Here is a 16,834-nt window from a genome sequence, read left to right as displayed (position 1 = left end):
ACCAAACAATAGGAGAGTGTTTTTGCTGAGCCTCAAGTCTCCTTAGCCACCTTGTTCAGACCCAGAAGCTCCTCCTCAAGGGTTCTGCCAAGTTTACACACTGTGCTTGTCTAGCCAGTGTCTGTTTGTCTAGCTCTGTCTCCTGCTTCTTTTATGCACCCACCCAAAACAATGCCCAGCCAAAGCCCTCCACATGGTTCAAATTACTGGGCAGTCTCACATGTGCCTTTGCTTTAGAAGGGGCTGCTTAGCTCTCTCACAGCTATCTTAAATGAAGAGCAGTGCCACGCCCACCAGCCTCAAAGACACTTCACCAAACCCCTAACACGACAGTTGCTCTGAGGTGCATCTCTTTCTGAAAGACTGAACATTCTTTTTTTGGTAAGCAAAATACAAAATTCCCAGATTGCCAACTGTAGTGAATTTTCCTGGTTCTCTCTGTTTTCAATGATAACTGATGGTTTTAAGCAGTTTTGTAATGGTCTTATGCAGCCTGGAGATGAGAATAATTAATTGTATCTTTATTGGAAAAAACTTTGTCCTATAAAAGCTTTTCTTCTTCCTTAGTTTTTTACACAAAGCCTGGCAAAGTCTAGTGTGGTTCTTCTTCTTTCCACTTAAGTATTCATCCTCACAGACTATGATATCACAACTCATTAATCAGGCTGGCTTGAATGAGATCAGAATGTGGGCTAATGCCAGTGCTCCTGTTGTCTGATTCATCAGGTGATTTTATCAGTGTGGTCACAAAAATGTATAAATAGGAACAGCATTCGATATTTCATCCTCAATTTAAATGTTTCACTGCGACATGGAGTCAGATCCTGAGAAGTGCTGAGCATTCACAGTATGTCCAGAGAAGTTAGTTGGGCCCAAAGGTGGCAGTTGTGTAAAGGTTATAGCTCTGCAATGGTTATGTTTAAAGGCATAATACAGGAGGATGTGCAAGTGGGGGAGGGATAGCTAAGAGGTTTGAGCATTGGCCTGCTAAACCCAGGGTTGTGAGTTCAATCCTTGATGGGGGGCCATTTAGGGATTTGGAGATTGGCCCTGCTTTGAGCAGGCAGTTGGACTAGATGATCTCTTGAGGTCCCTTCCAACCCTAATAATCTATGAATATGCCTTTTCTGTGCTTTGGACCTCCATGCAGAGGCCAACACATTAGTAGTTTCTATGCTTCCTGCTGCTAGTGCCCCAGAGGGGGCAGATTGGTTTCAACGTATTCTACATACCAGCTGGCAGAGCTATCTAGCTGCAGGGCAGAAAGCCTAATGTTTCTTAAAATCAGGGACAGCAAGTGTTCCTCACATGAATTAACAAATAAACCAACAGCTCAAGGTTTTGCACCTAATATGGGACATGTTATTGGCTCCAGAGCATTAGACATGACTGTCTATAGGCTTTTTAACACAGCATTAAGGGTAACTATTGGCACCTTTTAAAAATAAATCATTGCAACAAGAAAGCACCAGCTGTTTGAAAGAACATTTACTCGCTTAGTCCACATCTTTCTTTCATCACAGAATCATAGAAATCAGAGAAGGAAAAGATCTATTAGATGATCTAGTCCCTGCCCCTGCCAGGTTATTCACTCGAGTATATTCTTAGTTTTTTTTTGTTCATTCCAGTTTGAATGGCTTGGGTGAATGGGATTCCATCACTTCCCCAGGGAGATAATTTCACTCTAATAGACCTTCATGCTAGGAAGGTCGTCCCACCCCCATGGCCCAGATATACACTTTAAATTTACCTTTGCTCAAGATCAGATCTGAAGTGGTGCAGTAAGGGATAAGAGTTAAGGGCTGAATCATGTCCCAGCTAGTATGGTAATGCAAGGAGGTTAAGGGCATGCAAGACAATCCTGCGTAACCATAGCTAACAGTGCAGCAAGGGAAGCAGGCTGTGCCGTGCCAGTGCCTCAGGGAACAAATGTTGCAATATCTATTGACGGGGCACAATTTAGTCCCTCTCTGGAGCAATGGGGAGAAAGAAATTGTGATTCCTGCAGTCAATCTAATTTAGGGTGACTGGACATTCCTATGTTAGGGCTTTGGCTTATATAGGAAACTTACTGTCTGGTCACCCTAGTCTCATTTCTGGGTTGCTCCAGGGGTAGTGCGTCTATGCACTGGCCTTACACTGGACAGATTGCAGTGTTGCAATCAAGCACTAAGGTAGTGCGGCGTGAATAGTGAAAAAACGGATCATAAGTAATCATGTGAATTAGAAAGCAAACTTCCATTTGATTAGGGTGACCATACTTTCCTATGCTGAATATGGGGTGAGCTTGGGAGACATATGCCTGCATGCAGGGCCACACCTGAAAACTGAACTCTGGGTACTTGGCAGCAATGTTCCTAAGTTTGTCCCTGTTCATGGTAGCTCTAATTAAGGACTAGATTAGTCCCTTAGGTCCCTAACTAAAGCAGTTACTTTGGGGCAAGAAATATTTCCTGTTGCTAGATCAAGAGTTCCTACTGGTTTTTAATCTACAGTTGGGTTTTATAGAATAAAAATGTGGATTTAGAATTTTTAGAATTAATTTATTTAGTCTGTGCCGGCTCCCTGAGTCTCTCTATGAGGAGAGGTACCTCAGAGGCAGAATCTGTATAATTTGGGTAATAAAATTCTACATGACCAGCTTAGGTTAGCAGGGACCTTGACCAAGACCATCGGACCTCTCCTGCAATTGCTGAGGAAAGCGGGCAGGATCTGAACTTGAGAATCACCTACATTATGGAGTTCGTGAGTGCACCAACCCTTGTGTAGGTAATTGGGTCCATTGTTTTTAAGATACCAGTCCACTGATTGTGTTCTAAAGCTGACTGTGTGGGATAACTTGCTCCTTCTACTACTGAATATACCACCCTCACCAGCCAGCCAGGACCCCAACTGTCACATTCTGGGGTGCGATTCAGACCAGTGAGAGGTTGTCATTGCTTGTATTCTAACTGAGTGCCCCAAAATGCTTCTGCTACTTTGTGGATCCCCAGCCTGTAATGTTAGAAATGTTTACAAAGAAATAAAAATGAAAACATGCATCTAAAAGTCTAAAACTTAACCTAGCAAGGCATCTGTTCAAGATGGCTTTTCTTATGTGCACACTTCCAGCAAGATGGCTGACTCCTCACCTTCAGTCAGGATCTCCTCCAGAAGCCCAAAGTGCTGGTTCCTTTGTTATCTTAGGTGAAAGAGATAACTTGGGGTTTTCTGCCCATTTCTTTTACAGCCTAATGAACCTCTGAACTGGATTCTTCTGAAGATTATCCCTCAAAGTAAAGTTTATTCAATCTATGAGGAAGGCAACATGGAATCTGGTGGTGAAGGAAGGTCCCTGTTGTTTTTTTCCACTGCTGGTGTTTGCTAAAATGCAAATTGTTCTGTTTGCTGAAATCTTCTCCCCTTGTTAGTTTGACGTCCCTGTTTACTGCTTATATGTAAATTGAGGTAAACCCACATTTCTTTGTTTAGATAGATCTGTTGTAACAGCATTTCCTTGGAAAGACTGTTTGGTCTTGAATGTATGCTAGTAATGTCATCCAGGGGGATTTGTAACTTTATATATAATGTTGCTACATACATTTCATCATAATATTATTGGTCAATGAGTTATTAATGTTCAAATTATACCTCACAAGGCATATTTTGTACCATGATTATTACAGTAGTGTAGTGGGTGTGAATACAGGGGTGTTAAGGATCACACCAATATAGTGCACATACCAACAGGACATTAAAGTCTTATTGACCTCTGGCATAAGTCACGGGGTTGGGCACCAGCGACCCAAACACTACGTGTTTGCATTGTTAGTTAATATTTACCATTTATTTAATACAATTACCTGGCTGTATGTCTCTGTTATTCCTTGGGAGTCTACATATATCAGATGTCTGGGTCAGACTTAGATGGTTGTTAGCACCCAAGCAGCACCTCTAGTACTTTTGCCAGGAATTTGCTCAGGAAGTGAAGGCACTGCCAAGTCATTGTGTATCAGAACAAGACAAAGAAAACACTCAGCTAAGGCTGGAGGCAGGACCTAAAAGAACCCAAGCCTGTCTGTCAAACCCATAAGAAGAGAGGTGCCAGAGGAGGTGACCAGGTAGGATGAGGCATTACATATATAAGTAATTAAATCAGGGAACAAAAGCAATAACATGGCTTACTGTGCTACCTCTCCCTACTTATCTGTCCTGGTTGACACCTTCTCTCTTCTCAAGGAATGCCAACCTTGATGACCATTAGTCCATTTCTCCTACTGCTATCTGTGTTTTCCCCATGCTTCTCCTTATGTATAGAATGCTGGCCTGCAAGCCCAGCACCCTTTCTGCTTTAAAATCTTTCCTAAAGACCCATTTTTACCTTGACATCTGCAGGAAACTAGCTAACTAAAAACAGCTAAGTAGAGGGACTATGGGGGGAAATGGCACATATGACAAAATAATAATAAAATCTAAAACTAAAATGAAACCATCAAGGTGTTGGCCAACCCATCACCTTGACCACTTTGCTTGTACGTTGTACCCTTTTACTCCATCCTTGTCTTTTCAGATTCTAAACTCTTTAGGCTAGGGACTGTCTATTTTAAAATATCTGTACAGTGCCTAGCATACACTATAGGGACTGTAGCTCATTCTCTTCTCTTTCTCAGTTCAGCATTATCTCTAAATGTTTGGACACTGTGAGTACTCAGAGGTCCAAGTCTACACTCACTGAGGTAAATAGAAGTAATCTGGGTTTACACTGATTTAAATTAGAGTTGAATTTGGCCCAAATTTTAGTAAAATGTTCTTTCTAAAACATCACAATGAAGTCAGTGCTCTCATTGTTTCCTGCTGGGGCTTTATTTGCATGTTAATGGCAGATTATTGCTGTCTTTTCCAGTGTACTTCCCAGGAGACTGTGTGTTTTTATTGATTAGTTCCTCTTCATTTAATATTTAAATGGATATTTTCAAATTGGTGTAAAATTATAATAGTGTGTTTGCTCAAGGCACTTAACTGTGATATTAGCAGAATCTTACAAGTCTGCTAATTATGCATGCTTTGTACAGAAGAGTTTGAAGACTGCAATGCAGACCTACAATTAGGTCTAAGTCATAAAAATAGAAAAAATACTCAGGCAAAAATTTGATTTCAGCCCTTTTATCTTATGTAAATACCAATGGAGGTAGCATTAAAATATCTATATAAACTGATGCAGGAAGAAAATAAAATCAAATGTTCCTTATCTACCACACAAGTGATTTAAAAAAAATCAGATGAAGGTCATATGATGGTCAAATTCAGTTTTTTCCACCTCTCAATTTTTTCTCTCTGATGTTGGAAATGAAGAAATTTTCTTCTGTGCATTGGTGGGTTGGGGTGGAAGTTGCTTAAGAAAACGACCTTTTATTAGGCAAGCATACGCTTACTGCATGAATAACATACGAAGCTTTCGCTAACAGTACATACACTTTGATGAATGGGCTGCAGCTATACCACTTGGGCTGTGATCTCATCAGAACACATAAAGCTAATCAGGCTTGATGTGTATCAAAATGCAAAGTGTTCAAGGAAAGACTAGGTTGTTACAAGAGTGGAATATGGTAATTCAGCACGTGGCACTTTATCTATCTTGTGTGTGTTTGTGTATCTATCTATTCTGTATATTGCCTTTCATTGTTGTATCTGTGGTTTTTTCCCCCCCGTTACTGACCCAAAGACTCAGCATGGAGTTACAGGGCACTGTGTTGCTGGATGTGCTATGTATTCAATGTCTGGTGAAACTCAGGTCCCTACCATAAAAGATGCCATACTGATTTTCACAAGAATTAATGTGATAAGATCTGGTGTCCTGGCTGAACTCAAACTGGATAACTACACTGGGCTTGCTTAAATTCAGTTCACTTCAATATGGCATTTTCTTCACTCCCTATTTTAAGTTGAAATAAACATTACTGTACAATTACACAGTTTCTGCATTCTATCCCGGAGATGGCTGTCCTTCAGTGTTGCTGAGTGAAGTGAATATTTTCTATAGAGTTCGTAAGTGCCCTGGAATCTTTTGGGAGAAAAGGCACTATTCATAAATGATCTTCTGTCATGTGATTTTAAAAACCAGCAGTGTTCGATGTTCAAATCTAGGTTGGCAATCTAGTTGATTGTTTAAGGTGATTTGGAGTGGATGGTAGAGATACCACTGGGATATGATTGCTTGGAACACTGATCGAGTGTGGGCCCAGCACCACGGCACCATTGTAAACCCAGTATGGGCTGGCTGATCCTGAGGGTGATTGGGCCCAGTATGGAAGGAAGGTGATGGAACTACATTCATACTTTTTGAGGTGCAGAACCTCTTTGAGGTAGATGGGAGGGAAGCATTTCTTGAGGGCAAGGACACCACCAGATGTGTCTCTGTTCAGGAGGTGGTGCGAGGTGAGTGAAGCTCCTTGCAGCCTCTTCTTGTGCATTTGTGATGGACACCATCTTGGCTGACTCATCTAGGATTGAAGTGTGGACCTTCAGAATTAAAAGCATGAGTTGCTACAGCTTGAGTTAAAGAACCAAGGCTCTGTAGTTGAGGGCTGTAATAACACACATTATCTGTGGATTGGCACAGAGTGGGACCTGTAATGCACACCCACCCACACCAGTAATTCACACATTTACAAAGGAGTCAAGTACAAGTTTAAGTTTTGTAAAGAACGACAAGGTCTGACTTATCATAAGAAAAGCCAAGAAAATCCGTACACATGCTGAAATCCTGCTCTAGCCTGGCATTGCAGCACAAAACCACACATTGCTTAGAGATGCTGAAAATAACTAGGGATCGGTTAAAAATGAAGTTTTAGCCTTAACTCTGCATTTCCTGACTGTTGTTGGCTTAAGGCAGGCCCTTAATGTTGTTTTAATATAGTTTTGGTGTGTAAATTGCATCAAAGCAGGTTATATATTGATCAATTAAACCACAAAGCTCTAGAGGTAAGTGTCTACTGAGAAATGTCAGAACTCCAGTTCATATGTGTATTGATAGGCACAAGATGTCACTATTGTGCTTACTGCAGAGAAAGCAGTTGTGTTGAAATTTTAATGCCCATAATGTTTAGCCTTTCTAGACCATGGTAAACTAATCAAAGAGCCTGCTCCAGGACATAAATCACTACACATTGTAAGAAACCTTACATGAGATAAATCAAGGTTTTCAATCAATCCACTCTTCAGTCATTCTTTCCAGCAGCACAGAAAATATGGTCCACGTTGTTCTTAGACTTTGGTAGTAAGAAGATGTTTAACATCAGCGTAAGAGATTAACAATGACAAGTTATATTGTAGAGAATGTAAAAGGGTGTTTAGACTGAAATATTAATATGTGGACTGATATAAAACTCAATAATAGATGCTATAAATCTATGATAAAATCTACTGGATTCTGCATTACATAAGTTAATAATGTAGGCCAACATATTCAAAAAGTAGTCTGCAGTTTCAAAATATGGCAATTTAATGTAGAAAGATGAGATAATCTGTGATTGCACAATATATTATATTCTGAAAAATTTCACAGAAAATGTGTTGTGGGCATGGTAATATATGCAGTAAGTATTTTTCTTTTTACTTTCATAGACTGTCTCTCTGCTTTTGAGGAGTTATGCTTCCTTTTCTCAAAATATCTCCATCTAAAAATAAAGCTGGATGATTATTTGCAATGAACAATTTATTAGTTTAATTTATCCTGTTTCTGTTCATGAATTATCCATGGATAGACTTTGACCACAAATTTGGTCATTATTTGAAATTATTTATTCAAATACATTCCAGTCTATGGACTACTCTTGCACTAGAAATAAAATTTTGAGTATTCTGTATTTGTGTGACGGCTCACCTAAGTCACATGGTATTGTATCTCTGTTCCCAGACTGGATGACTCAGAAAATCACAAAAAGCTCTTCAGATGGCTGGGTCGATATTTCAGGCACAAATACCTATTTGCATGAATAGCCGTGACTGTTCAAGGGAAACGAACAAGAGAGGGTTGTGAATACCATTGAAATGAATTATGGAATGATGTGGAAGAAATTTAGGCTACATCTACACAGAGGTGGATTAAGATTTACTGGGGCCTTGGCTACAAAGAACATTTGGGGCTCCCATCCCACCTCCCACCATGGGGCTCCTCCCCTTCCCCAGGCCCGCCCCATGGCCTGGCCAGAATCCCAGCTGTGGTAAGAGCTGTGCAGGGGGCTTGGGCTGATGTGTGGAGCCCTGGACCCTCTACCTGACCTGGGCAGCATTCTGCTCTTGAGCTCCCTGGCCCCCCGGGGCTCCCTGCAGTTGCCCATACTCCTTGGGTGTCTCTTATTATAGCCTAGGGGGTGACCATATGACCCATTTTGGCCGAGACAGTCCCCTTTTTAAGTCTTGCCCTGGATGTCCCAACTTTTTTTGGCAAAACGATCACCAGTTGGCAAGGGCAAACAGGACAAATGCCCACTTTTGCCAAAATGGGCTGAGGGGAAGGGGCAAATGGCAAGGCTCAGGCTAGCCCCATGTGGGGGAGAAGTAGGGCTCGGGGAATGGCTCGGACTGAGTCCAAGCATGGCGGGGGGTAAGGGGGCAGGCGAAGAGAGGGGCTCCAGCGAGCGGCTGGGTCAGCTCTGTGCTCACCACCACCACAGCTGGGCTCTGGCTTCTGGCCTGACCAGGGGAGTGGGGCCTCAATGGGAAGAGGAGGAGCTGGGCAGAGGGGCCCTGGGTGGGGGGAGCGGAGGAGCAGGGGGCAGGACCAGAGTCATGGTGATCCTGACAGGGGCTCCCAAATTGGCCGGGGCCCCTGGGCACAGGCCATGTTGGCTCAGCCACTGCATCTACACTACAGCACTTACAGTACAGCTGCGCCACTGTAGTACTTGTGGTGGAGACACTCTAAGCAGACAGGAGGGCAGAGAACTCTCCCATTGGCTTAACTCCTGTCTCCCGGGGAGGCGGTAACAATGTTGGTGGGAGAAGCTCTCCCACTGACATAGCTCTGTCTACACTAGCACTTAGGTTAGTATAACTTATGTTGCTCAGGGAGGTGGATTATTCCCATCCTGAGTGATGTAAATTATACCCAAGTAACCTGTAGTGTACACAAGGTCTTAGTGAGGAGATCCTGCAGAGGTTTCCTTTGTGAAACCCTCTCCCTACCTGCAGGTTTTTCCGCAAATTGCATGCTCTAGGCTTTATATATTATGGACCAGAAACTCAGCAGGTGTACATCAGTGGAGCTCCATACATTTTTAAATTTCAGCTACCTCAATTATTGTCATCAGCAGAGGATATGAACCTATAAAATTATACTAAACAACCCATTGGGCAAATTCTACACTGTTGCACCAAAGTAAATCTAAAATAACTCATTCAGTGGCATTACTCTGGAGTTGCACCAACATAACTAATAATAGAATCTGGCCCTCTAGATTTGCAATACTCCTGCATCAAGCACATTCATTTACATCAGTGCAAACTGGATGTAAAGTGCTACCAGATCAGAATGGTGGTGTTTTATGATCATTTTTGATGGATGTAAATGACTAGGATAGGTCCAAGGAAAGAATGAATCAGGGCCATAGACTTTATCTGTGAAAGAATCTTATCTAAAAGACGAGCAAACTAAAAAAGGTCAAATCTTTCAGTTTTTATTCTGTCTTTGTTTGGGTAAAGCTCCCATTGAAGTTTATTGAATTATCATAATCAACCTTTCTGTTACTTATTAAGATGACTCTAATAAAATAAATTTCATAGTTGTATATAATTTATGAAGATAAGGGATTGTATTTTCTACTTTTTTAAAAGTTTTGCATGCACATGCAAACTGTTGGCAATACATATTTACAGTGAAAATTACTTCCATTAACATTATTTTAAAGTCATATAAATTATGAGTTCTACTTTTGTCTTTAAGATTTAGCTTATTTTCAGAGTAAAACCATTTGAGAAGTTACTTCAGTACTTCTCAGCTTATGAAAAGAAAGGATCCTGTTTTTTTCTCCCTAAGGACATTTTACAGTGCACAATGGGTAACTGCACTAAATCATTATAAATTGGAAGTTTTCTACAATATCGGCAGTGGAGGGATTGGGAATTAATGGTTATGGGATGGATATTTTTCACTAGTGCTTGGAAAAAGAAGAGGATATTGCTCATTATTAATTTAGTGCAGGGACTGCCAACTGAGGGCCACGTTGGTAAACTGGCAGAAGCTTGAGGAGCTAATTTGCATGAAATCCAGCAGGTTACAACAGTCGCCATCTTAACTGTGAACGTGAAGCCTATTGAGGCTACAGATCCCAGAATGTAATACAACAGAATGCAATGTGCCTTTATCCAAGAGACTTTACTCTGGGAGCAAGATGGCGCATTGCATGCTGGGACTTGTAGTCTATGCTGGCCAAGCCTCCATATTAAAAATAAGAATGGCAGTATTGTTGAACTCCCTGGGTTGAAATTGGCCCACAAGACACCAGGCCACCTCTGGCTTAGTGAAAGATTCTGGGCGTGGTATTGCTCCATATGAAGTCAATGGAAGAAAATTCCTATACATTTTTAGATTTCAACTGCCTCAATTCTTTTACATGCTTTAGTAGTGGATCTGAAGCCAGTTCTATAAGTGTGACCAAGAAACCCCCAGTAAACTGGGCAAATGAGAGTAAAAACATGTAGAAGTTTTGGCACAATATACAATGCATTTTGGACAGATTAGAAAATACTCTGCTAATTAGGGGAATTCCAGTAGTGTGCAGGAAACATTTTTTAATAACCCACAATTATGTTGGGTCTCGTGTAAAGCTATTTGTTTGGCTGCCAAAATGTTTTATGGTGTTATGCCAGCTGTAATGTTATCAGTGCACAAGCTGAAAAACTTTGATGCTTGATGAGTTCACATGATAGGAACACAAAGACAAAAGACCTTGAAAACCTCAACATGAATGATTAAGGTAAATAGACACACTGTTCTGGAATCTAATTGAAACATAAGTAACTTTTGGGCATTATATAGTTATCTAACAATTCACATTCTAGAAAGTAGTCAAATATCCTTAAAGATACAGTGCTTTCAGGAGCTGCCTATAAAGGTAACTGATGGATGGCAAAACCCAAGTTCTCCATTTCATTTTAAGGTATGGTAGGAGTCAACTTTTAATATACACACTGTATGCACTAAAAGTTGACTCCTACCATGCCTTAAAATGAAATAGAAGGCAACTCCCAGGTTCTCCATCAGTTACCTTTATAAGCAACTCCTAAATATATGTGCGCGTATATGCGCACACCAACTTTTTAGAATCGTGAGGATCATGTGGGTAACCAATTCAGTCAACTTAAAAATATCAAAGAGGTACTTTAGGTCTTTTTGGGGCCCTTGAATAATTTCCTTCTTTTCTGCCCGTCTGTGGTTTAGTACATTATTTGTAGTGGGGCCAGCAGCAGTACAATGGGTAGCAGAAACACCTGAAGACCCCCAAGAAGATCAGTAGAAAATGTGTGAAGGAAAAAGAGTGTATGTATGTCACCTTGGTCTCTGGTAGTTTGAGGCGAGGGAGTTAAGTGCCTTCACTCCGCATAGTGGATGAAAGCATATTTCTTTATGAAATCACCTTAAGCTTGGCACAATACAACCAGACTGTCTTCAAACCCCTTCTGCTACAGAAGCCCTTTTAATGGGAGTAATTCTTTCATTTTGGCTTAGAGAAGGAGGGCACTACTCCCTATCCTCTTCCTGCTTCTTCCTTGTGGCTTGGAGTATGCTGTGATGTTCCAACTTCGCCTCAGCCACGGAGAAATACTGATTTCCTTTCAAAATATAGGAAAATTAGAAAACCTATATGTTAAATTTCACAGTCAAATCTCTATTTTGTTTATAGAGTCTATAAAAAATTACATTTTTGAGAGACTGGGGCAAATCACAGATACAGTTACAATAGTGACTGATAAACCTTAACAGCATTGTCCAAATACCAAAACTTCCAAGTTAATATCTGAATTCAAATAATTTAAAATTCTCTCCAACCCCATAACCTTCCACTTCTTCAGTTTGCTCCTCTGACAAGCGTATTGCTCCTGTCACCCGGAACAAGCGCTTAGTGGCTCTTTCCACTCAAAGCCCCCTTGCCTTTACTGATAAAGTTAGAGAGCCAACCAGTTGTAGCAGCTTCTTTTTTCTGAGCTTTTCAAAGTACAATTCCATTCCTTCTCTGGCTGCCTGCTTTAGAGTTCATTGTCTATTGGATTATTTAGATATGTGATATCCAAATGTTTGGCCCAGAAGACTAGTACTAAGATCGATGCTATCCAGTGATAGGTACCTGGTCCAAAGTTTTCAAACCTAAATGCCTAAAGTTAGCTACCTCAGTTAATATTTAGGCGCTTAATGAAAAGTGGGCTGATTTTCAAAGGCACCCACATTTCCTACTGACTTTATTGGGAGCTGCAAGTTCTCAAGATGTTTGAAAACCTGGCCACTTTTATCCAAGTGTCCTAGCATGGACTGAGGTGGCAAGTTTGAACAGTTTAGCACTAACACCTAAGCATCCTTGTAATGGGCACACTGGAAAAGCATAGCTATAAAATCATAGATAGATGTAGATCATTCATTGCTAGGTCACCAGTCCAAATCTGACCTAGGTTAGCATGTCCAAAACTGATTACTTTCTGATGGTTGTTTGGTGGCCTGTATGGAATGAGTTGGTGGTCTCTCTTTAGCTCCTGTGGACATGTTTACACAGCATTATTGGTGCTGATTGGCATCCTTTTCTATGGTCTCAACAGAGAGGCCAGCATTTAATTGGAAATTCAACAACCTTCACACCACTAGAGATGGTCCTTCCTGAAGTATGGGGCAGGTAGTACTGCCATTGCCGATGCAGAACCAGTTTGGTAGGTTGAAGACTTCATTTTGGTTCTTTTTACCAGCATTAAGCTTACTGAAAAATCCAGGACACTGGAAAAAGTGGGGGATGTATGGGCCGTTCCATCTGGGATTATTCAAGAATAATTGCAATTTTGATAGGATGGCAAAATTTTGATAGCTGGCTACAGGACTGAAAAATGAGGAAGTCTAGAAATAGGAGGAGTGGAGCAATGCACAGTGTTATTACCTGATACACAAAGATTTTGATTTCAGATGCTGAAAAGGTCATGTGGGGAATAAAAAGGACATTGAGTGTTATACCTACTAGGAAGAGAGCTGTGGAAAATAAAGTAAAAACTGAGCTGCGAGGGGGATGTTTAAGCCTGGGCTTGGGAGGACTGGTTTATATGCACTTTGGAATAATTTGGGGGAAAAACTGCCGGGTGTGATTGTGATGACTATCAACATGACAGCTACTGAACCTGAAGGTGGCAGTTACAACTACGTGGGGTAACAAGGAAGTGGTTGTGCCTCCAGCCAGGGAGTGGCACTGTGCACAAACTCTAGGTAACCTGTACAAATAGCAACACTGCTCACAATAATACTGTGCATACCGGTACTTTTTTATACGAATAACACATAGGTGGTAGCACAGGCTTTCAGCTACTAGCTGAAATATAATTAGTCTGATCTTTCTGTTTGGTGCTTTTCACCACTGCAGTACAGTAGCTGAGGGCTTTCCCCCCACAGATTCGTTGTAGAAATTCTTGAAGATGCTTGAATTCATTTACCACTTTCTGAAAGGAATGCTCTTTATCATCACACAGATATGTTCAGTATAAAATATGTGGACAGTATAGAGGCTTTGGACTCAGTCTTTCAAGCTATAAAGTAAACATTGGAATCCAGTGCTTTTATAGCTCTGTAATTCATTCCACTTTCTACTTAAGCTTTTATCTTGATTGTAGTTTTAACACTCCTGTAGCTCCTGGCTACAGAGGGGCCACAGAAGGCTACCATGATTCTGCCTCCTAGAGTATGGAGGTAGGAGGTGCTTCAGGGGATTCTGCAACCACTGTGGGCCCTCAAACCAAGCTCTGTGATCAACCCACAAATCATGGAGGGGTCTGCCATACGAATGGTGAAGGCATGGTGTCATGGTTTCTGATCTGCAGGGATCAGCTGGCCACAAACCCTGCATGGGAGAAAGGTGTAGCCAGTCACTACTCCAGCCTCTGACTTTAATGTCTGAGATGTTACCAAGATTACATATTACTGAAACTCTTGAGACTAAGTATTCAAGTTCAAGCAGTTAATCGCCTAGGACATCTGGCATGTTTGTAAACTTGCAGTAGCTATTTATTAAAATGTCTATAATTCTGGCATCCTTCTTACCCTGCAGATGAGAGGGAAATTTCAGTCCAAGGGGGTTGCCACTATGTTGCAATAATTGTTCTTTTCTATGCATCACTGAGGTTCTGTCAATCAAAAAGTTCAATGTCTTCATTATTCTGTAGGTGCATGTCATGCTTCAGGGAAACACTAGCAGGCTGAGTGTTAGGACTTGCCCAGTGACTGCAGTAGGGATAGCTTCACCAGGAATCAACAGAGGTTTATCTGTACTGCAGGCCTTTTCTTTTCTGGGACGTCGAAACAACTTGTTAAGTTCAGAGACTCTTAACTAACATACTTGGACCAAATTCTGTTCCCTTGCATATGAATGTGCAGGTCCCATTGAAGTCAACAGGCACTCTGCCTGCATCTGAGATCAGAATCTGGCTCACCATAAAATTTAAAGAGATATACACTGCATTTCAAATTTACTGTTGCCTGCCACAGATTTAAAAATGATTCTCAATCATTTCCATTGCTGCTCACAATCAGCAAATTTCTTTCTCATTTTTCATTGCTATATTTTCTGTATATAAGTTTAACAAGGGTATAGAAATTGAAATTAAACAATCTAACCAAATGGTTTATCATGGGTTTTGTAAGGTAATGTCAAGATATTTTACAAGCTTACAAAATTACATTTATTATGCTCCAATCATCTGGCAGACCATAAACACCCCTTAATATTTCTGTTATAGGACTGCCTTTTTTTTTTTTTTAAACCTTGATAGGAAATATGAGTTTGTCTGAAGAATGAGTGTATTAGCCTGGACATCTTTTCATTTTCCTTTAATTTGGCCTGTTTGGCCTTTAGGAGCTGTGCCTCTGACATCTGTTTTTTCTTTGCTGACACCATTCAGCCAAGTAATCAAGGAAAAATCTGCCACTACCTTTGACTGTGCACACTCTCTCTCTCTTTTGTGTGTGTGTGTGTGTGTGTGTGTGTGTGTGTGTTCGGAAGTTACAAAGGCGAATAGAAGAAAATCTTCAGGAGCAGCAAAGCAATAATGAGAAAATAACCAGGGTGAAGGATGAAGAATAAACAAGTCCAAAATATATATCAGAATAATAAGACGTAAATAAAGAAAAGGACCAAACAAAAGTGCAGTTCTAAAGAAAAGAAATATAAGGATAAAACTCTGCTGCTTCTCACAAAGCCTGAGTAAAAAGGCATTGCATAGGACCAATCCTATGGGGTGACATAATCCTTCTCAGGCAGGAGATGTAAACTATAGAGCCCATTGACCAGTGTCTTGCTGTAGCCCTTATATGGCATTTTTGCCCGTGAATCCCTGTTCTAACACTAATTGCTAGATTCAGTGAATACTGATCCCTGTCATGTGACAATTGTAAACCTCACTTGACAGATACTGGAGTCAAGAAATTAGGTCCAGTCTCATAACAGCACTCTAGTGTGCCACTTGTTTATTCATATGCAGTTTAGATGATTAGACTGAAAACAAACACAAGTATATGTCAAATAGAGACAAACACATATCCCACATCTATGGGGAAACCTAGAGTTAATGCTGTAATTTGCATGGTGCTATTATTTGGAGACTGGCATGAAACACTTGATAGGAGCAAGTCCACAAAGTGAATTATTTCTTGATGGAGAAAGTGGCCACAGTGACAAGTTTTTGAAGTTAAGTTCAGAATTTAAGGAGAAACTATAAAGATGCTAGTATGAGAGTGATTACACTATTGTCTCTGTTAAGTCTCTGAACACGCCCAGTGTATTCTATATGTTTCCAGAAGACTGAGTAGAATCAGACTGAGCTGGATGCTTGTGCAGTTAATAAAATGTACTGTTTTCTCTCAGTGTTTTCAGCTCCTCAGGATTTTGTTGTGTTTCATGGTATTTGGCATTTGTTTGTTTGTTTTAAGCTCCAGCTCCTGAAGACATGTGATTTTTGTGAGAATCTCAAATTTCCTACAAAAAAAGGTAAATTTCTTTCCCTCCTGGGAAAATCAGACCCAGCAATGCCTATGAAAAAATATCTATTACAATGAGAGCATTTGAGGCATATTTTATAACAAAATGGAATGTGACCGATGACCGCCATTTTTGCAGAGTTGCTAGGTCTGTACTTAACTCTCAGTAGGATGCATCGGTTTGGGGGTTTTGATGGAATTCATACCAACAGATGAAAAATACATGGGATCTTAGAAATGTCATTGTACACAGTGAGAGTTTGACTCAAACTGTTTATAATGAATTTGAATAATATGTTCCATGCAAATACAAAAACCATTTGGACAGAAAAGTCCTCCATATAAAAGGGTAAAAAAATAAAATACAATTGACTAGGGTCTGCATTAGAGAGCTGTTTTACTCTTAACAAAAGCTAGGGCACGTAATGAGGTACATGAAGCAAAAGGGTATAACAAACCTAGGACACAACAGAAATCGAAAAGCTGTCCTGCTTATTTAACAGACTGTAGAAAATATGGGGGAAAAGGGGTTCTCATAAGATGGTGACACAGCAAAGTATAAAATACAGAAAAGGAGAGAGTCCAAAAACTGGGCCAAATCCTGACCCAGGCAACTCCACTTTCTTCCTGGGGTGGACT

The 16,834-nt window shown here is 40.6% G+C and overlaps 1 long non-coding RNA gene across 3 annotated transcripts in view; it reads left to right on the top strand.

Moving 5' to 3' along the window:
- Nucleotides 1-266: 266 nt before the first annotated feature.
- Nucleotides 267-16,834, top strand: part of LOC120398433 — a 173,706-nt gene continuing 157,138 nt past the window's right edge. For 2 of the 3 annotated variants that reach the window (XR_005594408.1, XR_005594406.1), the window contains exon 1: nt 307-381. This is a non-coding gene — a long non-coding RNA (uncharacterized LOC120398433). Of the gene's footprint in view, nt 382-16,834 lie in introns of all 3 variants that reach the window. The other variant, XR_005594407.1, reaches the window with a different exon arrangement.

Source organism: Mauremys reevesii, linkage group 2 (genome assembly GCF_016161935.1).
Source record: "Mauremys reevesii isolate NIE-2019 linkage group 2, ASM1616193v1, whole genome shotgun sequence".
NCBI lineage: Eukaryota > Metazoa > Chordata > Testudines > Geoemydidae > Mauremys > Mauremys reevesii.
This window is presented reverse-complemented; position numbering and strand designations above follow the sequence as displayed.